Below are 22643 nucleotides of genomic sequence, written 5' to 3' on the forward strand. Positions count from 1 at the left end.
CCAACTGTGAACATGCAGAGTTTGGAAGCTGAGTTTACAGCAGAGTAGGAATCCCTCTAGTATTTATTCTGATGTGAAGCAACTCTGCAGATAACAAACTTCCCCATGCTGTGGCCTAAGATCCTTTTAGAGTGGAGATGCTGCAGATTGATCCTGGGACCTTCTGTATGTGCTGAACTCTGGGAAGGTGCTGCACTTCAAGACCATTAACAAGAGTGCTCCTTTGACTGAGCTATGACTAAAGCAGCTCCTACTCTTAATACTGCATCTGAATAGAAGTTTCAGTGTTAGACCTAGTTTAATTACCATGGGAGGATGTGGCAGTAGTTCTTACCATCACAGGGGAATTGCATTTAAAGTGCTGGGGATTGGAGTCACCTACTCCCCTATTTTCCTCCTCTAGCCTCTTATCCATCACTGCAGAAAGCAAGGATCAGGGCCAGGTCTGCTTCAGAAGAGGGGCCTGCCTTCTTTTAAAATAGAACATGGCCTTCATACTTTGAAAAGGAGAGAAGAAACTTTTTCTTGGGGGGTGGGGGTCTTTGTTCCATAGGCTTCTACAGGAATAACTGATGACCAAGTCACCCTTATCTGCACAGTCCTATCAAGAGTTCTGTTGGGTGAGTCAGCCAGAATACAGGGAATTAACTTTGATATAGAGAGAAGATGCCCCCAATCCTGTCATTGCTTAACTGTTTCCTGGTGGAGGAAGGGTGAAGCAGTTATGTAAAAATAGATACCCAGATGTTTTTGCCTTGGCACCTTTACCCCTGTAACCAAAGAGAGGTGATCTTTGCTATTCAGAAGATAACCTTTGTCAGTGCCTTGATTAATAATGTCAAGAACAACCAAAGAAAGATATGTGTGTCAGCAAGGTGCTAGGCGTTAGCAACCACACTTCCTGATCTAAATGTATCTGTGTGTGGCTTGTGGAGAAAGGTGTGTGTGCACGCGTGCACGTGTGTGCATGCAAGAACAAGTTCATATGCATGAGAGAGAGAGAGAGAGATGCTCTAATTTCAAAAAAAAACTGCAACTCAGTGAGGAGTATTTGTATTCTACAAATAATTGCCTTGTTCTTGCACATACATTGGAATGAATTTAGGCAACATGTAATATTGGTAATAGTGTCTCCTTCAGTTAGTATGAAACTGATGGCAGTATGGTTTATGGAGGGTACAGTTCAAAAAAGGCACAGAGAAATAAATTACTGCTTTTGATTAACACCAAAGAAAAAAGAATGTTCTGATTAATATGAAGAGGCAGGTAGGGCAATGTCAATGAAGACAGTAGAAGAAAAGAGATCAAAGGAAGCAGAGAGAGAAAAGCAACAGGGCTTGAAGACATGGGGCAAAGGGGGAAAGTAAGGACACTAGCTGAGGCATGAAGAGCCAGAGCTGATGGAAAAGGGTGATAGAGAAGGGCCCAGAGAGAGCTGTGAAGGGGCATTCAGGGGAGCGCAGGGAAAAAGCCAAGCATGAAAAAATAAGAACCATTGGAAGGACTGAAACAAAGGAGGATTAGAAAATAAAGAATCAGTTGAGTAGGCATGGTATCGAACACAGAAAGTTTTGGCATAGATTTTTTGGGGATATAGAGAGTGAAAAGTATTGCATCAATCAGTCAATGTATTAATAAAGTCAATGCCCAACATAATCAAAATATTGAATTGTTATCAAAATTAATACAAAGTTTTGCTAAATCATAGCTCTTGGAGAAAGGCTTAGCTGGCACATGGACAGGTGTATCTGTACATGGTGGTAAGAAATATAACAATGAAAAAAAAAAGGATTTAAAATCAGACTTTAAATAAAGTATCTATAAAAGGTATATGTTTGGTAACAAGTACATTATTTTTATCTTTCATGATCAGGGAAACTATAATTAACCTTGGACTTCCAAAAACCTTCTCATTTGCTGTCATGAGTACATTTCTCCCCCTTTCCCTTTCTAGCAGATCTAGGCAAAGGCTTTTAAAATACAGTTTTGATAGCACTAGGGTGGCTATGCAATACCAAGTGAGTAATAATAAAGTTGTTAATATGTAGAATCTATCAAAGTAGTGATCTCTCTGATTGGTACAGTCAGCTCTTGCTCATGTCAGAAGTTGATTTGAGATGGAATCCCCCTCTTCTCTTTTTCCCTAAAAAGGGGCTAGCTCCACCCTTAGGATGATTTTGTGCTGCTTTATAGGCCAAATGGCAGGAACACCAAACATTTCTTAATTGGTTTGCTTGCTTAGCTTGACAATGAATGGGTTGACAATCTCACACGCCTTTCCATGGGGTTGCTTTTACATCATGGACAATCTTTCTCATGAGGAAAGGAGAAAAATATGCTGTGTTTTATCTTCCAGTTTTCATTAACATTAATGCTTGTACATTAAAAAGTACAAGGGTGTTTTTGAAAACATGGCAAAATGGCTGCCCATGCTGTGTGCTGAAATTGCTCTTACTTTCTAAGAACTTCCATCAGTGTTGGAAATGAGTTTTGGCGTTATTGATGTTTATTCAGTGTGAACAAAAACTTTACTGCTCAGACAAGCCAATTTTCTTGAAGACTCCCAGATGCTTAATGCATCAGCTATATAAATAAGTACCTAGATAATTACAATATAGTGGCCATACCTAAGGAGCAGAGGCACTTTGCAAAAGTGTGGATAGCTTGAGGTTGAACCAGAGTTTGAAGTCTAAAGTCTGCTACAGGGGAATCAAAGATAAGCTTTCAATCCTGATGAACCGTCACAGCCAGTTACATTTTGGCCTTTCCTAGGGAGGCCAGAACCTAGTATTGGTGATTTCTCTCTTTGCCATAGTGGGGGTGCTTAGAAGCATTATGCTTCAAGGAATATGACAGATGCTAGCACCAGTGGGTATGCAATGGATCTATTCTCTCAGTGGTTCCTCCAGAAAAAGTTTGCCCAGCACTGCAATAGTTCCTATAGAAACTGTGGGGGATGGGTTACTGTTATGTTACATGGTATGTGTATATTTATTTCCAATAATTCTAGCTCTCCTTTCATGGCAGGAGCCTTCCCAAGATGGCTTACAACAGTAAAAGTAATGTAATTAAAACTGATATGGTAATAAAAGAACAGACATTCATAAAAACAAGACAATCATAAAGCAATGAACACCAGCCTAATGTAAAATCTACAATACAATTGCAGATAAAATTCAGAGTAGAACTGTAGGGTTTCATTCCACATATAAGAAACAGGGTACCATTTTAACTGTGGCAGTACACATAAATCTATCAGACCTTATTGACAACTGCTGGAATTGAATTGCATATTGTCTGTGCACGATTGCCTGCTTTTATTATAGTAAACATAATTGAGAGATCATTCTCGAATATCAGATTATACACATTTTCAACCAAGAACAAAACAAGAGTCCTTCTGTTCCTTCAGAATTATTGTTTTAGTTGCTGCAATAAGTCAACCCACAGAATAGCTCTGCCTAGCAATTGTTCACTTCTTACACAAAAAGATACAAGAATCTTTTTTTAAAAACAGATTTTCAAAACAGATTAATATTTCTCTAGCTGTCATGATAGTGACGATGGAAAACTTGATTTTTTTTTCTTTTTTAAAAATTCCCAAGGAGATGGTAACTTTTCATTAAAAAAAAATCCCATCAACCTCAACTTTGTCAATTTGAAAGAAAAACTTAAAACCTTTTGCCTTCAGATAATTGCAGTTTCATTACCAGACCCCAATACTGGATGAAAAAATATATGATCTGGAAGTGAGAGAAAAAGTACAGTAAAACCTTGGATTGCGAGTAACTCTGCAAGTGTTTTGCAAGACAAGCAAAAGTTTTTCTAAATTTTAACTTGATAAACGAGCAATGTCTTGCAGTTCGAGTATTACGCGTGCTTTGCCTGCTGAGTGTCACGTCACAACTGAGCGCCGGTTCTTCTTTCTCTTGCTGCGGGGTGAGTACAGCATCGTCTCCCCCACCAGCGTGCCCACAATTGTGCCCGTGATCGCGCCCATCTCCTCGAGCGCGCCCACCCACCTCCCCCCGTGAGCATGCCTGTTTCAAATTTTTGTGATTAAAAAAAAAAAAGTTACAGAACGGATTAACCTTATTTGCATTGAACCTTATGGGGAAATTGCTTTGATATACAAGTGCTTTGGATTACAAGCATGTTTTCGGAACAAATTATGCTCACAGTCCAAGGTTTTACTGTACTTTTTTCATGAGATTCAAGGGTCAGAGGATTGAGCCTTCCACTCCCAGGCACAGCGCCTCATGTATAGTGTTATAAATGGGGCTGTAAAGAGTGAGAGTGAAGAGCAGCCAGCATAGGAGCCCTTCATTGTAGTCTCAGGGTAAAGCAGGGGTGTCCAGCCCAGGGGCCGCATGCGGCCCAGAAGGGCTATGAATGCGGCCCAACACAAAATCGTAAGCTTACATAAAACATTATGAGATTTTTTGTTATTTTTTTTGTAACTCGATCACACACTTCTCCAGTGTGTACTTTCTAGATGACAATGTTGTATCACAATTTCACATAAAATAAACGTACCTATGCTCTCACTATTTGTACACATGCATGGCTTATGGTAGTCTGCAGCTTCCAGTGTGTTATCTTCCAAGCACAGACAGTCAAATTTACACCATCAGACATTACATGTGCTCATAGTGACTTGGCGAGGGAAATGCACCTATTATCGATAATCTTTCAACCTACCATTGCAAACAATTTTATACATTTTGACATGTTGACTAAACACAGTCCTGTGGACAGCAAAAAAATATGCAACCTTGCTTTTCGATTTGATACAAGAATTTGAAAATAGATTTCAAGATTTCTGGGGAAATAAGCACTATTTTGGTATATTTGTGACTCCATTTTCAGTTGACATAAATATGTTACCAAATTTGCAAATGGAATGTATACAGCTGCAATCTGACATTACTTAAAGAAAGATTTGGTCATGGACTTTTATAGGTCCTATCGTCCCCGAGACAAATATCCTTTGTTTCACAATCATGCCTTATTCATGTCTTCACTTTTTGGAAGCATCTACATTTGTGAGCAACTATTTTCAATAATGAAGCACACTTAGAGTAAAATTAGAACCAGAATATCTGATGAGCAACTTGAGAACTCACTGAGAATTGCAACTACTTCCATCAAACCAGATATTGATCCATTATTTCTTCTTCGTGGTCTCTGTGCATCACACATTTTGGGGGCTGCACCTGCACAGTGTCTGTAGCTGGGTAGAATACAAAAGCTTTAACGGATTTTGGCGGGAACTCCGCACCACTTCCCCACAGTGCTATAAAGGGCAGAGCACCCGCCATTTTCTCCAGTCTATGGAGACCATCTGATCGCTTTGCCTCGAGCCATCCGTTATCTTCCATTACATTCTCTTGCTCTTCTAACTGCTTTTTTTCTCTTGCTTTTCTAGTTAAGAAAATCCTTTTCCAAGTTTTTCACATCCTTACCTTCCCTAGTTAGGCAGGTTTTCTCCCCCCCTCCCCCATTTATACTCCTTACCTTTTTTGCCATCTTTTTCACTTTGCTCCATTTTTCGCTATCCACTCTTCTTGATGGCTCAGCATGCGGCCTTTCGAAAGTGCTCTAGATGTGGGGCCAGAATGTCTCTGACTGACCCACATGAGCTTTGCCTCCTATGCTTGGGAGAAGGAATTGCACTGACAAATACGGCCATTGTCAGTCGTTCACCAAGCAAGCCCGAAAAAATCGGGAGAACCGGCTGAGGCAGATCCTTTGGGATCAGGCCCTCATAGCATCGGATGAGCTTGCCGTTCAGGCTGCTCCAGTGGGCCCACCCATGGTGACCTCCCCTTGTCCACCATCTGAGAGAGCTGCTTCCAGGGAGACCACTCACTCCTCTTTGAAACAAAAGGAGAAACGGAAGCACACCGGGCAAGGGGATCTGTCGGTCCTGAAGAAAGCTAAAAAGGACAAGACCGACAAGGCTGACCGCAAGCCTCATAGGGACTCGGGTTCAACAGCACCATCAGTCCCAACAGCCACCTCGGTCCCGACACCTTCAGGTCCGACACCACAGGCTGTAATGCAGGTTACACTGCCTGGATCCCCCCAGCGAATTGCACTACCGGCTCCTACGGCATTTGATCCCTCCAAGGCCATGCTCCACGAATCAATATCCGACGGCAAAATTTAGTATTCACCGCCCCGGTCACTACCGAGCCATCAACTGGCTTGATCACTGACTCCGATGCCATCATCGCCAGAGGCATCGCCGAGGCCGCTGCCTCCATCCAACCCGCGTCACCACCAACGCGCCTCGGGGCAATCCGCCAGGAGCTGGGTCCCAATGCCATATGGCAAATTTGAGCCACCTCGGTCCCATCACTGGGACTACCATCCACTGTACGGCTACTATCCCTTGCCGCTGGAGTACAGACACCAATCCCGTCCTTCCAGGATGGAAGCATCCTCCACCTCAGTGGCTGCAACTTCCTGCCCTCCGTCTCCGGTCGACTCATCATCTAGTCTGCCATACCACTACAATTCGGACTCTGAGGACTCGGACCAGCTCTCCATGTCCCCAGATGCCGTCATGTCAACCCAGAGACCTGGGTTGCCGGAAGAGTCCTACTCCACCTTCGGAGAGCTCATGGCTCGACTTACACGGTCATTGGAGATAGAAGTAGAACACCAGGCAAACACCAACGATGACCATTTCTACGGCATCGTTCATAAGGAATAGTCATCCGCTATCTCCGTTCTGCTCATAACGACTCTTCGCCAGGCTATGATGGACACCTGGGAGTTTCTGAGCCAGCCGCATCCAACATCCTGGAGATACAAGTCGATGTACAAGGTTAGGGAGCAGGACATCCCATTCCTGCTGAAACACCCGAAACCTAACTCGATTGTGGTCATGTCGTCCCAGGTCAGGATAACAGGGAGCACTCGACCCGGAGAGACAAGGAGTGCCAGAAAATAGATCTGATGGCACGCCGCATTTACGCGGCTATGGGGCTAGGCCTCCGGATATCAAACTACGAGGTGACGATGGCCAGGTATCAGTACTTTCTGATGCAGCAGCTGGAATCCATCACCTCCACTATTCCAGACCAGCAGTGCGACCTGGCCCACGTTTTTATCCGTGAGGCTATGCAACTCGCCATCCAACAGCTCAGTACGGCACACCATCACGTAGATTGTGACTCCCAAGCTCTCATTGGATCCATTGCCTTACGTCGGCACACATGGCTACGCTCCTGCAGCTTTCCAGACGAGACTAAGAGGTGTATCGAGGGCATGCCTTTCAACAGTTCCAGTCTCTTCCACGACTGCATGGAGCATAAGCTCGAGCACATTTACAACGCTTAAGCCACCGCCCAGAACATGGAAATGCCGAATTCAAACCGACGTAAGTGGTCGCAATCTCGCTATCCTCAATACCAACTGTACCACCTTTACCAGTCGCGCCAGCAATATCAGCCACACCAGCAATGCAACCAAGGCCAGCCTGCCACACAGTCCCAGCAAGGTCAGTGCCGTCAACCCAACAACAAACAGCAGCGTTGACAAGGCACGCGAGCTGATCTTCTCTCCCTCCATCCACCTTCTCCTCTCCCATTTGGGGACCGACTGCAAGGCCGACTCCCATTTGGGAGTCCATCGCATCTGATAAGTGGGTGCTTTCCATCATTGAGCATGGATATAAAATCGAGTTCGATACCATGCCCCCTCCGGGACCGATTCAATAACCTTCTCCATCAGCAGTCTTAAGAGACGAAGTCTCCCAATTATTTCATAAAGGAACAATCCGCCAAATCTCTCAGAGGGGCTTCACAGCTTCTACTTGAGATATTTCACAGTCCCAAAGCGGGACGGTGGTCTACGCCCTATACTTGACCTACGAGGCATGGATAAGTTCATTAAAACTAAAAAATTTCGGATGACCACCCTTCAAAATTTCCTTCCATTGCTCAGGAGAGAAGATTGGTTCACCTTTCTGGACTTAAAGAATGCCTATTTCCATATCAGCATCCACCATCTCACAGGCGGCTTCTCCGCTTCATGGTCAGCTCCGATATCTTTGAATATAATGTCCTCCCTTTTGGACTAGCTACAGCTCCACTAGTTTTCACAAAATGTATGGCACCTGTTTGCACCCACCTCTGGTTACAGGGTGTCCAGATATACCCCTACTTAGATGATTGGCTGATTGTCTCCCCGTCCCGAGAACATCTGCTCTCAGCCATCGACACCACATGTAGACTGTTGTAACGAAATTGGACTCTGTATTAACACTGAGAAATCCTGTCTTGCTCCCTCACAGGTCATTGACTTTATTGGAGCACATCTCGACTCAATCCGAGCCAGAGCATTCCTACCATGGGCTCGAATGGACAAGCTTCACTTATCAGTTCAGCATATCCAAGATGGTCTCCACACTCCTGCATTATCCATTCAGAAGCTCCTAGGCCACATAGCCTCAAGGATCGTAGTCATTCCCAACGCCAGGCTCTGGATGCGACCCCTACAGCTGTGGTTCAACGGCCTCTTCCATCCATAACGCGACTCCCCAAGGCATCCACTGCTGCCACCTACCTTTGTTTGCCGGACTTTGACTTGGTAGACTAACAAAGACAATCTCCGTAGGCGTCCCATTCCACCAACCGCAGCCCTCGGTATCCCTCCATACTGATGCCTCCCTTACGGAATAAGGAGCTCATTGTGTCATCCTGCGCACTCAGGGCACCTGGCAAGCCCACGAGAAGACCAAGCACATCAATTACCTGGAGTTGCTTGTGGTCTTCAAAGCTCTCCGCTCCTTTGAGTGAACCCTTTGAAACCAGATAGTCCAAGTAGCCTTGGACAATGTTGTGATGGTCTTTTACATCAACAAGCAGGGCGGCACGAAATCAGTACCATTGGCTCACCTGACCCTGCGAATATGGAACTGGTGTATCCCCAGGGGGATTACCCTGCTAACAGTCCACCTGGTGGGTATAGACAATGAGGAAGCAGATACCCTCAGCAGGAAAATGTCCTCAACCCACGAGTGGGAGCTGGACAAGCAGGTCTGCAACAACCTTTTTCTTTGCTGGGGCACCCTGACCATAGACCTGTTTGCTACAGTGACCAATTCGAGGTGTGGGAATTACTGCTCCCGGGCAGGCATGGGCCCAAACTCACTGGGGGATGCCCTGATGGTGAGTTGGACGAACGTGTTCTTCTACGCTTTCCCTCCTGGAAAGATCCTGGAAAAAGTTGTCCATGACAAGGCCCAGGGCATTCTTGTTACGCCATGGTGGCCGCGTCAGCCCTGGTTCCCGACCATCCTCAATCTCTCCCGCCGAACCTTCGTCCGTCTACAAGTCCCTCACCTGATCACGGAGAAGAAGGGGGCAATTCGCCATCCCAACCTCAACTCTCTCAATCTTACCACATGGCTCCTCCAATAACTATTCCTTGTCCCTTGACTTCGGTCCTGACAAACTCATCAGTCCCGATGACTCCGACACACCTCTCGGTACCAGGACAACTATCAGTACTGACAGAGACTCCACAAACCATGTTGAACCCGAATCCTCTCCAGTCGGACATTGATTTAATCCTGCATTCTGCCCTACGACCAGCCACTCGCCGATCATATGAGGCTAAATGAAAGCACTTAACCGCCTTTGCGGTAACCAACCACTTTCCTCCTCATTTGGCCTCAGTTGATAATATTTTACTTTCTCTACTCTCCTGACATCAGCAAGGATTTAAGCCCACTTCTATTAAAGTATACATCACGGCAATTTCTCATTTTCAGGGTCTGGTATCCAGCTCCTCCATCTTCTTACATGTTCTCATCCATTGCTTCCTGAAGGGACTACAGAATCTCCAATCTCCAGTTCGCCCCGCGGTACCAACATAGAGCCTATCTGTTGTATTGCAAGCTCTTATTAGAGCCCCCTTTGAACCTTTGATGACAACTGAATTACTCCTATTGTCATGGAAAACCGCTTTTCTTGTTGCCATCACCTCCACTAGAAGGGCGAGCGAACTCTGCACTCTTCCTGTCGACTCACCTTACCTGAACTTTCATAAAAGGTGGTCCTTCGCACCGACCCTGCATTCCTGCTAAGGTTGCTACGCCTTTTCACATCAATCAGGACATTATCCTGCCAGCCTTCTTCCCTGAGCCCTCAAAAATCTCTCCACTCTCTCGATGTACGTCAGTGCCTAGCCTTCTATTGCTTTCATACAGAGAACTTCAGAAACACCAAACACCTCTTCGTTAAGTACTCCAAACTGGACAAGGGCTCAGCTATTTCCTCCCAAAGACTCTCCAGGTGAATCGTCCAAACCATTGAACTGGCATACCAATTGGCTAAGCTGGACCTCCCAGTCGTACCCAAGGGCCACTCCACCAGAGCCGTAGCTGCCTCCTCAGCTTTTTCCACTTGCATCCCACTACCTGACACCTGCAAGGCAGCAACATGGACGACTCCCTGCATGTTTACCAGGCATTATAGACTTGACGTGCATGCCAGACAGGACTGCTCCTTTAGTCGTGCCGTCCTCTCCTCGATTCTCCACTGATGACACCGTCCTGCCTCCGGTTGGTAAGCTTGCTAGTCACCCATAATGTGTGATGCACAGAGACCACAAAGAAGAAAGGCAGGTTGCTTACCTGTAACTCGTTCTTCGAGTGGTCATCTGTGCATTCACACAACCCACCCGCCATGGCTAATGGCATGTTGGATGAGGAAGGTGGGAGCTGAAATCCAACACATCTGAAAGTACCAGTATCATTTATCTAATGATAAAGCTAATTTTAATTTTAGTTGAACATGACTGGAATCTTCGCATTTGTTGATTTAGTGTAGGGAAATTTTATTCCAAGTTCTCTTGAAATTGTTTGTTTATTATATTTCTAGCATGCCCATCAGCCCAAAGGCAAAATGAAATGAATTATGAGAAGTACATTCTCTGATGTCTAGTAAAGAATAGTCCTTATAGTTAATAGAATTGTACAGATGAAAATTTGTTTTAAAAAGTAAGGCGGGGAATTTTTTAAACTAAGATTCCAGTACTTTATTAGTCAAATCTACATAAATCTCTGTGTTGCCAATGGTTAAATTATAAAGCATCTCTGTGTAGCTATGCTTTTTAAAGTTAATTTTCTTCATGTGTACTGGTTCACGCAGAAATCACACAGTCATTTATGTCATGATAGGGGCTAGGTTCAATTTCTGTAATTACAGCTGCTTGTATCATCTGAACCTGGATGATGTGGCTTGTAAAAGGGGGATACAACTACAAATGTTGCAGGAGAAACATAAGTGATAACCTTTTGTTTGTGCAGACACATGTATCTAATAAGGCTGAGAGGTGAGGATAGATGAAATGTCTGGTTCTGTCTTTCACAACTGTTAATGCTTCAAACTAATTGGTAGGGGAGAAGATATAAAAATACATGGCAAGCTCCCCAGAGGACCAAGTTTCTTAGTGTGGTTAGCTTTAATATCTCCAAATCAATTCCCCCCCTCCCGTCCCATAGACAAAAGCCCTTTCTGGATTACTTGCTTGCTAGCTACCGTTTTTAAGATGGTTCATTTAGAAGGGGGTGGGGTCCCTAAGTCATGTTGGCTGTAAGAAAAATTCCCAAACTCATCTTTATTCGGTCACCCCAAGATCTCCAGAAATGTTAACACTTTGAGATCTTCAGATCTTTCATCAAGCAAGATTTTTAAAAAAGTAGTCTTGGCAGTGAGGGAAGGGGAAAGGGGAGAGCAAGAATCTACTTTAATGATAAAGTCAGTGTCTCCATGTTCACAGTCCCAATTAAGAGGAAGTCCTCCAAAAAAAAAAAAAAAAAAAAACCCTTGACAGTACTAACAATGAACAGAGCAGTGCAACAACAATCAAGAGCACAAACTAGAAGAAATTATTTAAGGTTGCAACCCCAATACACACTTATCTAGGAGTAAGTCCCATTGGATTGAGAGGGGCTTACTTCTGAGTAGAGACTTTCATGTTAAGTTAGCTTTCCCTCACCTGGTACTATGTTGGAGTACAATTCCCAGTGATGGGGGTTAAAATCAGGTGGGGGGAAACAGGCTTGAGACCTAGCTAAGCTAGCCAATTCCTTGCAAGGATTACTTCTAAATAATATCTTTCCATTCTAGAAAAAAAAATCCCATCAGTGTTTTGACAAGTTGAAAGACTTTCTAAACATGAATGACTAATATTTATTTATTTAAAACATTTCTATGCCGCCCCCATCGCAACAAAGCCTCAAGGCGGCTCACAACATTCATAAAAAATTAATAATTTAAAAACTGGTACCATGTCGGCTATATATATTAAAATCTATAAATACAATAATAATAAATTAACAGTTAAAATAACTTTTAAATAAAAAAGGTCTTCACCTGGCACCAAAAAGCAAATAATGACGGCACCAGGCGGACCTCTCTGAGGAGTGCATTCCATAGATGGGTCAAAGATGTAATGCTGTCTTTCAGCAGTTTCTGCATTTCTTTATTTTTTAACCTTAGGGAAGGAATCCTTTCCTGATTGGCTTATTTGTTGGCAAAACTCTACGAAGGCAAAATTTGCCTGGGCACTTAGCTCAGTGGAACTCTTAGGAATTTATATGAACTGCAGACCTGGGAGTTTGCCCATTTTAAGCAACTGCTCAGAGTTTTATTTTTTTAGGCAGGGTTTTTTTTCATTACCAGGGTGTAACTATGATAGTCTTTTGCATGAAAACAACAAATGGTCTTTGGTACCTTAAATACTAAAGAATTTATTATAGTATGAGCTTTCATGGGCCCTGCTTACATCATCAGATGCACATTAATCTCTATTTGGCAGTTTTACACATACGAACACATATGAGCGCATGCACTTGCACACCATGTACATGAATGAAGTGTGGGGGAGTTTAGAACTGTATTGTCAGAATGAATTGAAATTCAGAAGGTTTTGATGGTGGTAATTAATGGATGCCATTCACAAAATGTTTTTGGGTGATAACAAAGAGGGCATTGTAATTGTGAACCATATAAGTCTAAAAAGAAATATGTGAATTCTTTAAATATGTGATTTAAAAAGAAAAGAAAAAAACTATAGGAAATTTCACCTTAAGTCCATTTTAAATGGCCATCAGTGACAGATTTCATTTTCCTGGGCTCCAAGATTATTGCAGACAGGGACTGCAGCCAAGAAATTAAAAGACGCTTACTCCTGGGGAGGAAAGCCTTGGCAAATCTAGAAACCATACTAAAAAGCAGAGACATCACCCTGCCAACAAAAGGGTGTATAGTCAAGGCTATGGTTTTCCCAGTTGCAATGTATGGCTGTGAAAGTTGGACCATAAGGAAGGCTGAGTGCCGAAGAATTGAGGCCTTTGAATTGTGGTGCTGGAGGAGACTCCTGCAAGTCCCTTGGTCTGCAAGGCAATCAAACCGGTCAGTCCTAGAGGAAATCAACCCTGACTGCTCTTTAGAAGGGCAGATACTGAAGATGAAACTCAAATGCTTTGGTCACCTAATGAGAAGGAAGAACTCACTGGAGAAGACCCTAATGCTGGGAACAATTGACAGCAAAAGAAGAAGGGGACAGCAGAGGATGAGGTGGTTAGATGGAGTCACTGAAGCAGTTGGTGTGAGCTTAAGTGGACTCTGGGGGATGGTGGAGGACAGGAAGGCCTGGAGGAATGTTGTCCGTGGGGTCGCGATGGGTCAGACACGACTTCGTGACTAACAACAACGAAGTGGCCATCTGAAGTTCCAAGGCATTCTGTAAAGGATAGCCATTTTTGAAGGAAGGACTTTTAAAGACTGATAAACAAGAAATAGCTAGTAAAATTCATGAGTGTATTCTATTTCCCCCTTATATCAGGAATCTACTGATCACTAGACACACAAATGATTTCAGCTTTCTCCCACAGCATATCACAGAATCCATAGTGGAAGCTTGGTAGCTCTCTCATGTTCATCAATCCTATGTCAACTGCTTCTCTAGTGACATACTTGGAATCCTCTCTGCTGTAATGTTTACTAGTTGATAAGGTAGCCTAGCTTCATTTTTGCTCCTTGATCTCAATCTAAGTGCCTCCTTTCTAAAAGTGCAATTGTCCTTGTCAGAATCCCGGAATCTCAATTTGAGAAGAAGAAATAAAACTCGGGTTTGTGGGAAAGATCAAGCGTCCAGACCATCTTGGCTTTATTGCATTACCCAGGTTCCTCGCGGGTCCATACTCACGATAATGCATTACCAGGCAGGCAGAGCTGCAAAGCTTCAACACAACTACAGAGTTTTCATACACTCCCAGTCACGTCACAGGTGCAGGGCAATTGATGACAGAATGCAGAGATTACAATAAGATTCTGAGGTCATCAATACAGAACAGATAAAGGAATGTCAATCATACAGTAACAATGAGATTACAATATTTCTAATTGCAGTGTATTGACACTTTAGTTGAGTAACTTGAACCCATCTCCAGGTCTGCTTAGACATGTAAATCCAAGCTACTGAGAAAGTATTCATGATAAGCTCAGACCCTTATCTAGACCCTAGACATTCTGAATGACCAGGGCACATGAAGCCCTCTGCGCTAGGAAGATACTTCCTGGTAAACTGAATTCCAATGCCATTTTAAACAGTGACTTAGCTTGGTTTTGAGAAGGAGTACAGGATTTGATCCCACAATGCAAAGCACACAGAAGTAAAACTTTTCAGACAGGATTTATCCAAATTTTTCCAACATCCTTAAAAATTTTGACTAGTCCCAGAGAAGCTTGAGAAAGCCCTATTTTCTCTTTAAGCCTCCTCCCTCTGTATGTGCTTGGCAATATATCTTGAAAGGATACACTGTTCTCCTAAACTTCACTCTTTTCCAAAGTACAAATGACTGTTCAACCCTGTTATGATCACTCTTTCCTTTGCGTCAGAAGAATAAAATATTCCAGGCATGCAGAGAGTTGTTTTTAAAACTTTATTGCACTGGAAGGAACAGGAAAAAAAGGTTTTTTTCCCACTTTTCTGTTCATCTGAGCACATGCTCGCCTTCCCCTTTTGAACCCTGCTCCCGGTCGCTTCTTCCCTCCTCCTTTCCCCTGATTGGCTGGGGTACCGGGAGTTTACAATCTTTCCGCCCGCCTACTCCGCACTGCCCCAACATTGGCCCTTCTTCCCAATCCAGCCCTGCCTCCGGTGGGCTACAATAGGCTCATTTTGTTCTGCCAAGCTTGTCAATAAACAATCAGGAAGTATTTGGCCCTCCTGCCTACCTGCCTGTTTCCCCATACCTTGTGCTATCTGATTTTAGCCCCTCCCCTCCTTTGAGCTAAGTCATTTTCTTTGTTACCTTTTTAAATCTCTTTACTCCCTTGTTTCAAATCATCCTTTCACACCTATCAATTCCTCCCATTTCTTTCCTTCACCCTGATTTGAAACGATTCCTAATTCTTAAACTTTGATACCATCATCCTAATCATTTCCTCCTTGTCTGTGCATTTTTCGCCAAATGCATCCCCTTATTACATGGGGTGCAGACCAGTACACATTGTAAGCAAATGCAGCAGATTATGCTTATGGCCGTTATCCCCAATATGAAAACAGGTGTTCCAACCACATAAAGTTGGGGAGCCATTATGTCAGCCATTCTCTCATTCCTGACTCCTGCCTTATTTTGATCCCTGGCATTACCTGTTGGATTGCTCTTAAGTCTTCATTGACATCTGTTTGTCTAAATCCATCTTGCAGGTGTGTCCAATCACCCCAAGGCCCCTCCTTTGGCACTAAAACATGATTCAGAGCCACCCTATTTTGTGGTGTATATACCTCCATTTGTTCCATCTCTCCAGCCAGCTTCCCTAGTTCTCGCATAGTAGCATTTCCAAGAGCCACTATTGCACAGGCCGTTTGCTCCTGAAGAGGTGCTAAATATACATGAGTAGATACTGTAAAAGAGGCCATTCCAATCCCTATCACCCTTCCTTTTGTTGGGATTGTTATTTCCTTTCCCAGCATTTCTTGAGTTACCTGCATGTCTCTGGCACACCTCTGTGAATAATGACCCTAGTAGGGTACATCTCCCAATTTTATTATTCCTACTGCCACTCCTGCACCTTCCTTATGATAACTGGAGAATCTCCCCACACCCCCATTTTCAAGAAAAAAAAGTATTCAGGAAGGGTTCCACACCCATCTTTACATACATAGGTGCCAACCCAGTATAGCATGACTGCTTTCCAGTATCCTTTGGGCCTCCTCTTGTGATCTCAGATATATCACACTTCCATCCAGTCATGTTAATCAGTAAGGACTCCATTCTCCCCAAACTGGAGCCCTGAGCACACACTCATTCACCTTAATGGTCCACCTGTAACAGTCCCTGGTGCATCCCCATTTTACACATTTAGCTTCCTTCTTCAAAACACTCCCCTCTCACCGTAGATCCTCTAACCTTTGAAAAGAGGTTCTCTATCCAAGCCACTTTTGACTGCCTGGAGCAGTCCTCATCTCCCGGTTCATTCCCCAATTCATATCCAAAATGCCCCTTAATTATCTAATGGGGCCTTTAATGTCCAAAATGAATTCTCCCTTATCTTCCTTTGCCAACAAGCATCAGTGGACATCCTTGATGTCTTGCTGCATGGGTCTCCACTCTGGATTAGCCGCCCACACTTGCTCTATCCCTGCTTCCACTGTAACCAAGCTGTACAATTGCCACTGAGGCACAGGGATCACTATGTGTTTTGGCATACAAATGAGGGCGATTGCAATGCTGTCTGTCTGGCAGCTTTATCTGCCCTACCTGATCAGCAAAACAATGGCCCCAGCAGCCCCTATACAAGCCACCAGTTCCCATCTTCTTGAACCAACAGCCAATACCAACAGAGATCTGACCTTAGCACAGAGGTGCATATAAGCAACCCCCCTCTGCCAGGATTTTCATATTTCTCCAACAGTTCCCCCCTTTTGTGAGCAACCAAACCAATCAGCCAGTTCAGATAACTCCTGGTGCTTCCTCTTTCTCAGGAAGCAGCTTCTGTCCATGCAGCTCAGGTGGGGATTGTCTTAGTCAAACCCCTTGATCTTATTGTCTCCTCCTTTGGCTGTAAGGAACTCAGTGCCAGCCAGCTCTCACCTTTAACCAGCTTCCACTGTACTTTTGCAGCGCTTTTACTCAATCTATTTTGAGGCCTGGTTCCTTTGCTCCCTGGGCTCCTCCTTTTGACCTATTGACCTAAAGATATCATCCTCACTGGGGCTGAGACCCCCACGATGATGAATGTCTAAGGCCACCATCCCTTTTGGTCAACAGACTCGGGTTAGCCTGCTTCGCAAGGTGGAAGCAGTGTGAGACGAGGCAATGGCCTAATGTCCAGTTCGGTTATCTGTCTTGCCCTTTGAGGCGATTCTTCAAGATTTTGTTGTCTAGGCTTCACTGAATTTCTGGACTCAAGCTGTACACTTGGCTGTAGGACTTGCCTCTCACGGTTTGCCTGGTTAGTCCTTTGCTTCCTTGTGGATGATACAAAGAGCAAGGCAGAACACAGGAATCACAGTCTTTGTAGTTCCAGCTCATCTGTTGTCTGGAAAGTACAGCTCACAAAACAGGTGGATTAGAAAAAAACCTTTACATTTCTTCACAGACACTGGTTAACCACGTTAGCTTGGAGAGAAAGTTGAGAAATCTTTGTCCTTTTCAAGCCTGGTCCCCACCCCACCCCCCCACAAGTCTGTTCAGCACAGTCTCTAGAAAATGCCTGAGATGTTGAAATCAAATCCAACCCATGCCAAAAGTGCACACAAGAGAAACGCTTTCTTGAACTTGGGTGCTTCACAAACCCATTGCTTGCCTTGGTTAAACCAAAATGTGCCTTCTGATGGCATTTGTCCAGTGAGAACATGGTATCACACAAAATTTTCAGAGATGGTACCCCCTCCCCCACATGTTGTTGTTGTTGTTGTTGTTGTTAGTCGTGAAGTCATGTCCGACCCATCGCGACCCCATGGACAACATTTCTCCAGGCCTTCCTGTCCTCCTCCATCCCCCGGAGTCCACTCAAGCTCAGACCAACTGCTTCAGTGACTCCATCTAGCCACCTCATTCTTTGCCGTCCCCTTCTTCTTTTGCCATCTGTTGTTCCCAGCATTAGGCTCTTCTCCAAGGAGTCCTTCCTTCTCATTAGGTGGCCAAAGTATTTGAGTTTCATCTTCAGTATCTGGCCTTCTAAAGAGCAGTCAGGGTTGATTTCCTCTAGGACTGACTGGTTTGATCGCCTTGCTGTCCAAGGGACTCACAGGAGTCTCCACCAGCACCACAATTCAAAGGCCTCAATTCTTTGGCGCTCAGCCTTTCTTATGGTCCAATTTTCACAGCCATACATTGCAACTGGGAAAACCATAGCCTTGACTATACGCACTTTTGTCAGCAGGGTGCTGTCTCTGCTTTTTAGTATGCTATCTAGATTTGCCATAGCTTTCCTTCCAAGGAGCAAGCATCTTTTAATTTCTTTGCTGCAGTCACCATCTGCGGTGATCTTGGAGCCCAGGAAAATATAATCTGTCACTACCTCCATTTCTTTCCCATCTATTTGCCAGGAAATGAGAGGATCAGATGCCATGATCTTAATTTTCTTGATGTTGAGTTTCAAGCCAAATTTTGCACTCTCCTCCTTCACCTGCATCAAGATGCTCTTTAGTTCCTCTTCACTTTCTGCATGTGAGTGGTATCATCTGCATGTCTGAGGTTGTTGAAATTTCTCCCAGCAATCTTAATTCCAACTGGTGATTCATCTAGGGCTGCCTTTCTCATGATGATTCCCCCACATACATAAATACAAAAATGTCCCAAATCCATTACGTATACATGCAATTTGAACTAGCACCCTTCACAATCAAACAATCAGTGCTTGTTCATCTTGATGAGCATGACAGCTTATGCTCACAGCAAGAAAATTTAAAAAAAACTTGCCATTTCCTGGGGCTAGCAAATGGGCTTAGCCCCCCCCCCAAACATTAGGCTTCTGTAAGGAAAACTCTTAGCACCATCAATATTCCTTTCTTGTACAAAACACCCTCCATAGCTGTCTTTCCTTGCAAAATTTGGAACCTGATCAAAATATTTGGCAACATTGCAAAAAGGAAAAGGGAACAACCTACTTGTTGAACCCACAGGGAAAAGTAGTCTACTTGGGGTTTTTGAAAAGAACCCCTCCCACTGTGCCCCCCTGCACACGCACACACCCAACCAAACAGCCCCAGTTCCACCCATTACCCCCCTTCCTCCAGTCTTTGTGTTGTGGCACAACCACAAGATGGTATACCTAGAATTCAGAACACATTCCCCCTCCCACTTCCACACAGAACTTCTGGTAGCCAACACAAACAATTAATGCATCCCCACAATAAGCTTCTGGAAGGTTTCCTTCCCTTAAAAAAATTCCCCCAGCCTCCCCATTGAGAGTGCTCAAGGATCCTTTGTTTCAACCAATCCCTTTGATTTTAGCCCCTCCCCTCCTTTGAGCTAAGTAATTTTCTTTGTTACCTTTTTAAATCTCTTTACTCCCTTGTTTCAAAACATCCTTTCACACCTATCAACCCTATACAGAAACTTCCCCAAATTATACTCTGTCTTGCACTAGAGGCTTACTGAACCAATATTTTACCAGACTTACTAATCTCTGGTTCTCTTAGTTATCTAGTCCTATACTTGTGTTTCTCTTAGATGTAATGAAAAACCTTATGGCAGGTTCATATAGCAATTTGTATTAAAGTAAGCTCAGCTAATGCCCAAAAAAATTACAAGTAAGCTAACGCCAAAACAATTACATTCTCATGTTTTCTCACAACTTATGCAAAGTTTTGGGTGCTTGTGTGTGTCACAAAAATTTATCTGCACGAGCATTCCCTTCTCTGTCTTTTTCGAATACATGTTCATTTCTGCTTATAACATGAAGTGTGTTGTAACCCATACAAATCTATTAAAACAGTGGAACAAAGAAAGTTGTTTTAAAAGGTGGAACTCCTCCTGTTCACTAGGAAGAAAGCCCCTTTGAACTCAGCAAGACTTAAGCAAATACTGCTACAAAGCTTCAGATTTTAAGCATAAAACAGTGTGGTATTTTGACATACATTTGGAAGAGAGTATTGTTTTGTATGTATTCTTTTCTGCATTTGATGCTTCAGTGTGCAGTTGAGGCTGGCAGCGCAATAGTCTGGTCTCAAGGTCTGAGCCAGACCTGTCCCCAGATCATCTCTAGTGAAGCTGTTGCCGGAACTAATAATACTTTTCACAGAATCAGGTTCATATACCTGTTCATCATCCAATGAAATATTTACCATCATTCACCAACAGTGCCCTCCTGGATTCTACATAACTGTAGCCAGCCGGGCAGTGTGCAAAAGAAATAATGGCAATAAATCTGCAATCAGAACTGGTAATGTTCAAAATCACTTCAGCCTCCCAAGGTTCTCTGCTAATGGTGGCTTGAATAAACACATTTCAAAGGCACATAACAATTTGAAATGGCTGACTGGAGAATTCTGGGAGTTGAAGGACTTTTTCTGTGTAAAAAAGTAGGATTGCACCCCAAGAAATTTAACTTTATTTCCTGTGGTTTAGATAAGGATGTTTTATTATACTACATATGGTAATTGCCTACCCATTGCAAGCATGTCTATGTAAACACATAACAAGCTTTTGTGAATGGCAACTGTTAAGGTAATCATCACTGTATGCATTTTCTGCATTTCAATTCCTTCTCAGCAGAGTTTATGTACTCCCACCCCACCCCTTGGGCATGTGTTTATAAATCTGCCAATCAGAGGTTAACACTTCATACATCTTACCAAATGAAAGCTTACACCAGAATAAATTTGTTAGTTTTTAAGGTGCAACAAGAGTCTGTCATTTTTATCAGTAGCTCTCTTTTACTGATACCATTTCAATTCTATTAGTTTTATTATGTCTCTTTTGTTTTTATTTGTATTGTTATTTTTATATGCTCCTTTTGGAATCTGTCAGTTTGAAAAGCAAGCTATAAATTGCCTAAATATATCTGTGATCTTCTGAACTCTGATATGCATTCACTTGTACCACATTATTGGTGTTCCTTTTACTGCTGTGCTTCAACTATTGGTGTTACCTCCCAACATTATTTCAGGAAAAACTACTTTCCTCTGATTCCCAAACCTTTAAATATTTACTCATTAGGCTACAATCCGATACATGTTTATCTGTGGCTAAGGCCTCCAGGACCTTAATTCTAAGAAGTCATGTGTAGCATTACTTTGCAAACCCACTAATGAAAATCCCATCACACCTTCATTAGAGCAGTCTGCCCCCTTCTTGCCATTTTAATTTTGTTTCTGTGTGCTTTTTGTCTCAGACTACTGTATTTTTCCAGATAATGCCAAAATAAGTGCCAGTCCTGAGGCAAAGGAACACTGTTCTTCTGTGTCCAGTTTTCTTATACAGAAAACCATTTACAATGCAGTTTCTCAAGAACCAAATGGATTCCTTAATATCACTAAATGGTAAGATTTACCAGTGCTCCTTGACAAAAACTTGCATCGAACTGAAATCTCATGCCTAAACTGACCTCTGTCTGACCTTGATCATGCTTATCATTTTATTTGTGAAATCGTTTCAGACCCATCATGACCCCATGGACAACATTCTTCCAGGCTATCCTGTCTTCCACCATCCCTCGGAGTCCACCTAAGCTCACATTGACTGCTTCAGGGACTCCATCAAGCTACCTCATCTTCTGCAGTCCCCTTCTTCTTTTGTCATCAATTGTTCCTAGCAGTAGGCTCTTCTTCAGTGAGTCCTTCCTTCTCATTAGGTGGCCAAAGTATTTGAGTTTCATCATCAGTATCTGGCCTTCTGAAGAGTAGTCAGGGTTGATCTCCTCTAAGACTGACCGGTTTGATCTCCTTGCAGTCCAAGGGACTTGTAGGAGTTTTCTCCAGCACCACAATTCAAAGGCCTCAATTCTTCAGTGCTCAGCCTTCCTTATGGTCCAGCTTTCACAGCCACACATTTCAACTGGGAAAACCATAGCCTTGACTACGAACTTTTGTCGGCAGGGTGATTTATCTGCTTTTTAGTATGCTGTCTAGATTTGCCATGGCTTTCCTCCCCAGGAGCAAGTCTCTTTTACTTTCTTGGCTGCAGTCCCCATCTGCGGTGATCTTGGAGCCCAGGAAAATAAAATCTGTCACTACCTCCATTTCTTCCCCATCTATTTGCCAGGAAGTGAGAAGACCAGATGCCATGATCTTAGTTTTCTTAATGTTGAGTTTGAAACTAACTTCTGTGCTCTCCTCCTTCACCCACATCAAGAGGTTCTTCAGTTCCTCCTCAGTTTCTGCCATGGGAGTGGTATCATCTTCATATCTGAGGTTGTTGATATTCCTCCTGGCTATCTTAATACCAACTTGTGATTCATGTAGCCTGGCCTTTCTCATGATGTACTGTGCAAATAGGTTAAATAGGCAGGGCGACAATATAGTGCCTTGCCATACTCATTTCCCAATTTTGAACCAATCAGTGGTTCCATGTCCAGTTCTCACTGTTGCTCCTTGACCCGCATACAGGTTTCTCAGGGGACAGATAAGATGGTCTGGTACTCCCATCTCTTTAGGAACTTGTC

The 22643-nt window shown here is 43.4% G+C and overlaps 1 protein-coding gene across 5 annotated transcripts in view; it reads left to right on the plus strand.

Annotated features, from left to right (window-relative positions):
* PLEKHM3 (pleckstrin homology domain containing M3) overlaps positions 1–22643 on the plus strand; it is a 130712-nt gene that overhangs the window by 57723 nt on the left and 50346 nt on the right. The window lies entirely within an intron of this gene.

Source organism: Varanus komodoensis, unplaced genomic scaffold (assembly GCF_004798865.1).
Source record: "Varanus komodoensis strain SLA01 unplaced genomic scaffold, ASM479886v1 scaffold23, whole genome shotgun sequence".
Taxonomy (NCBI): Eukaryota; Metazoa; Chordata; class Lepidosauria; order Squamata; family Varanidae; genus Varanus; species Varanus komodoensis.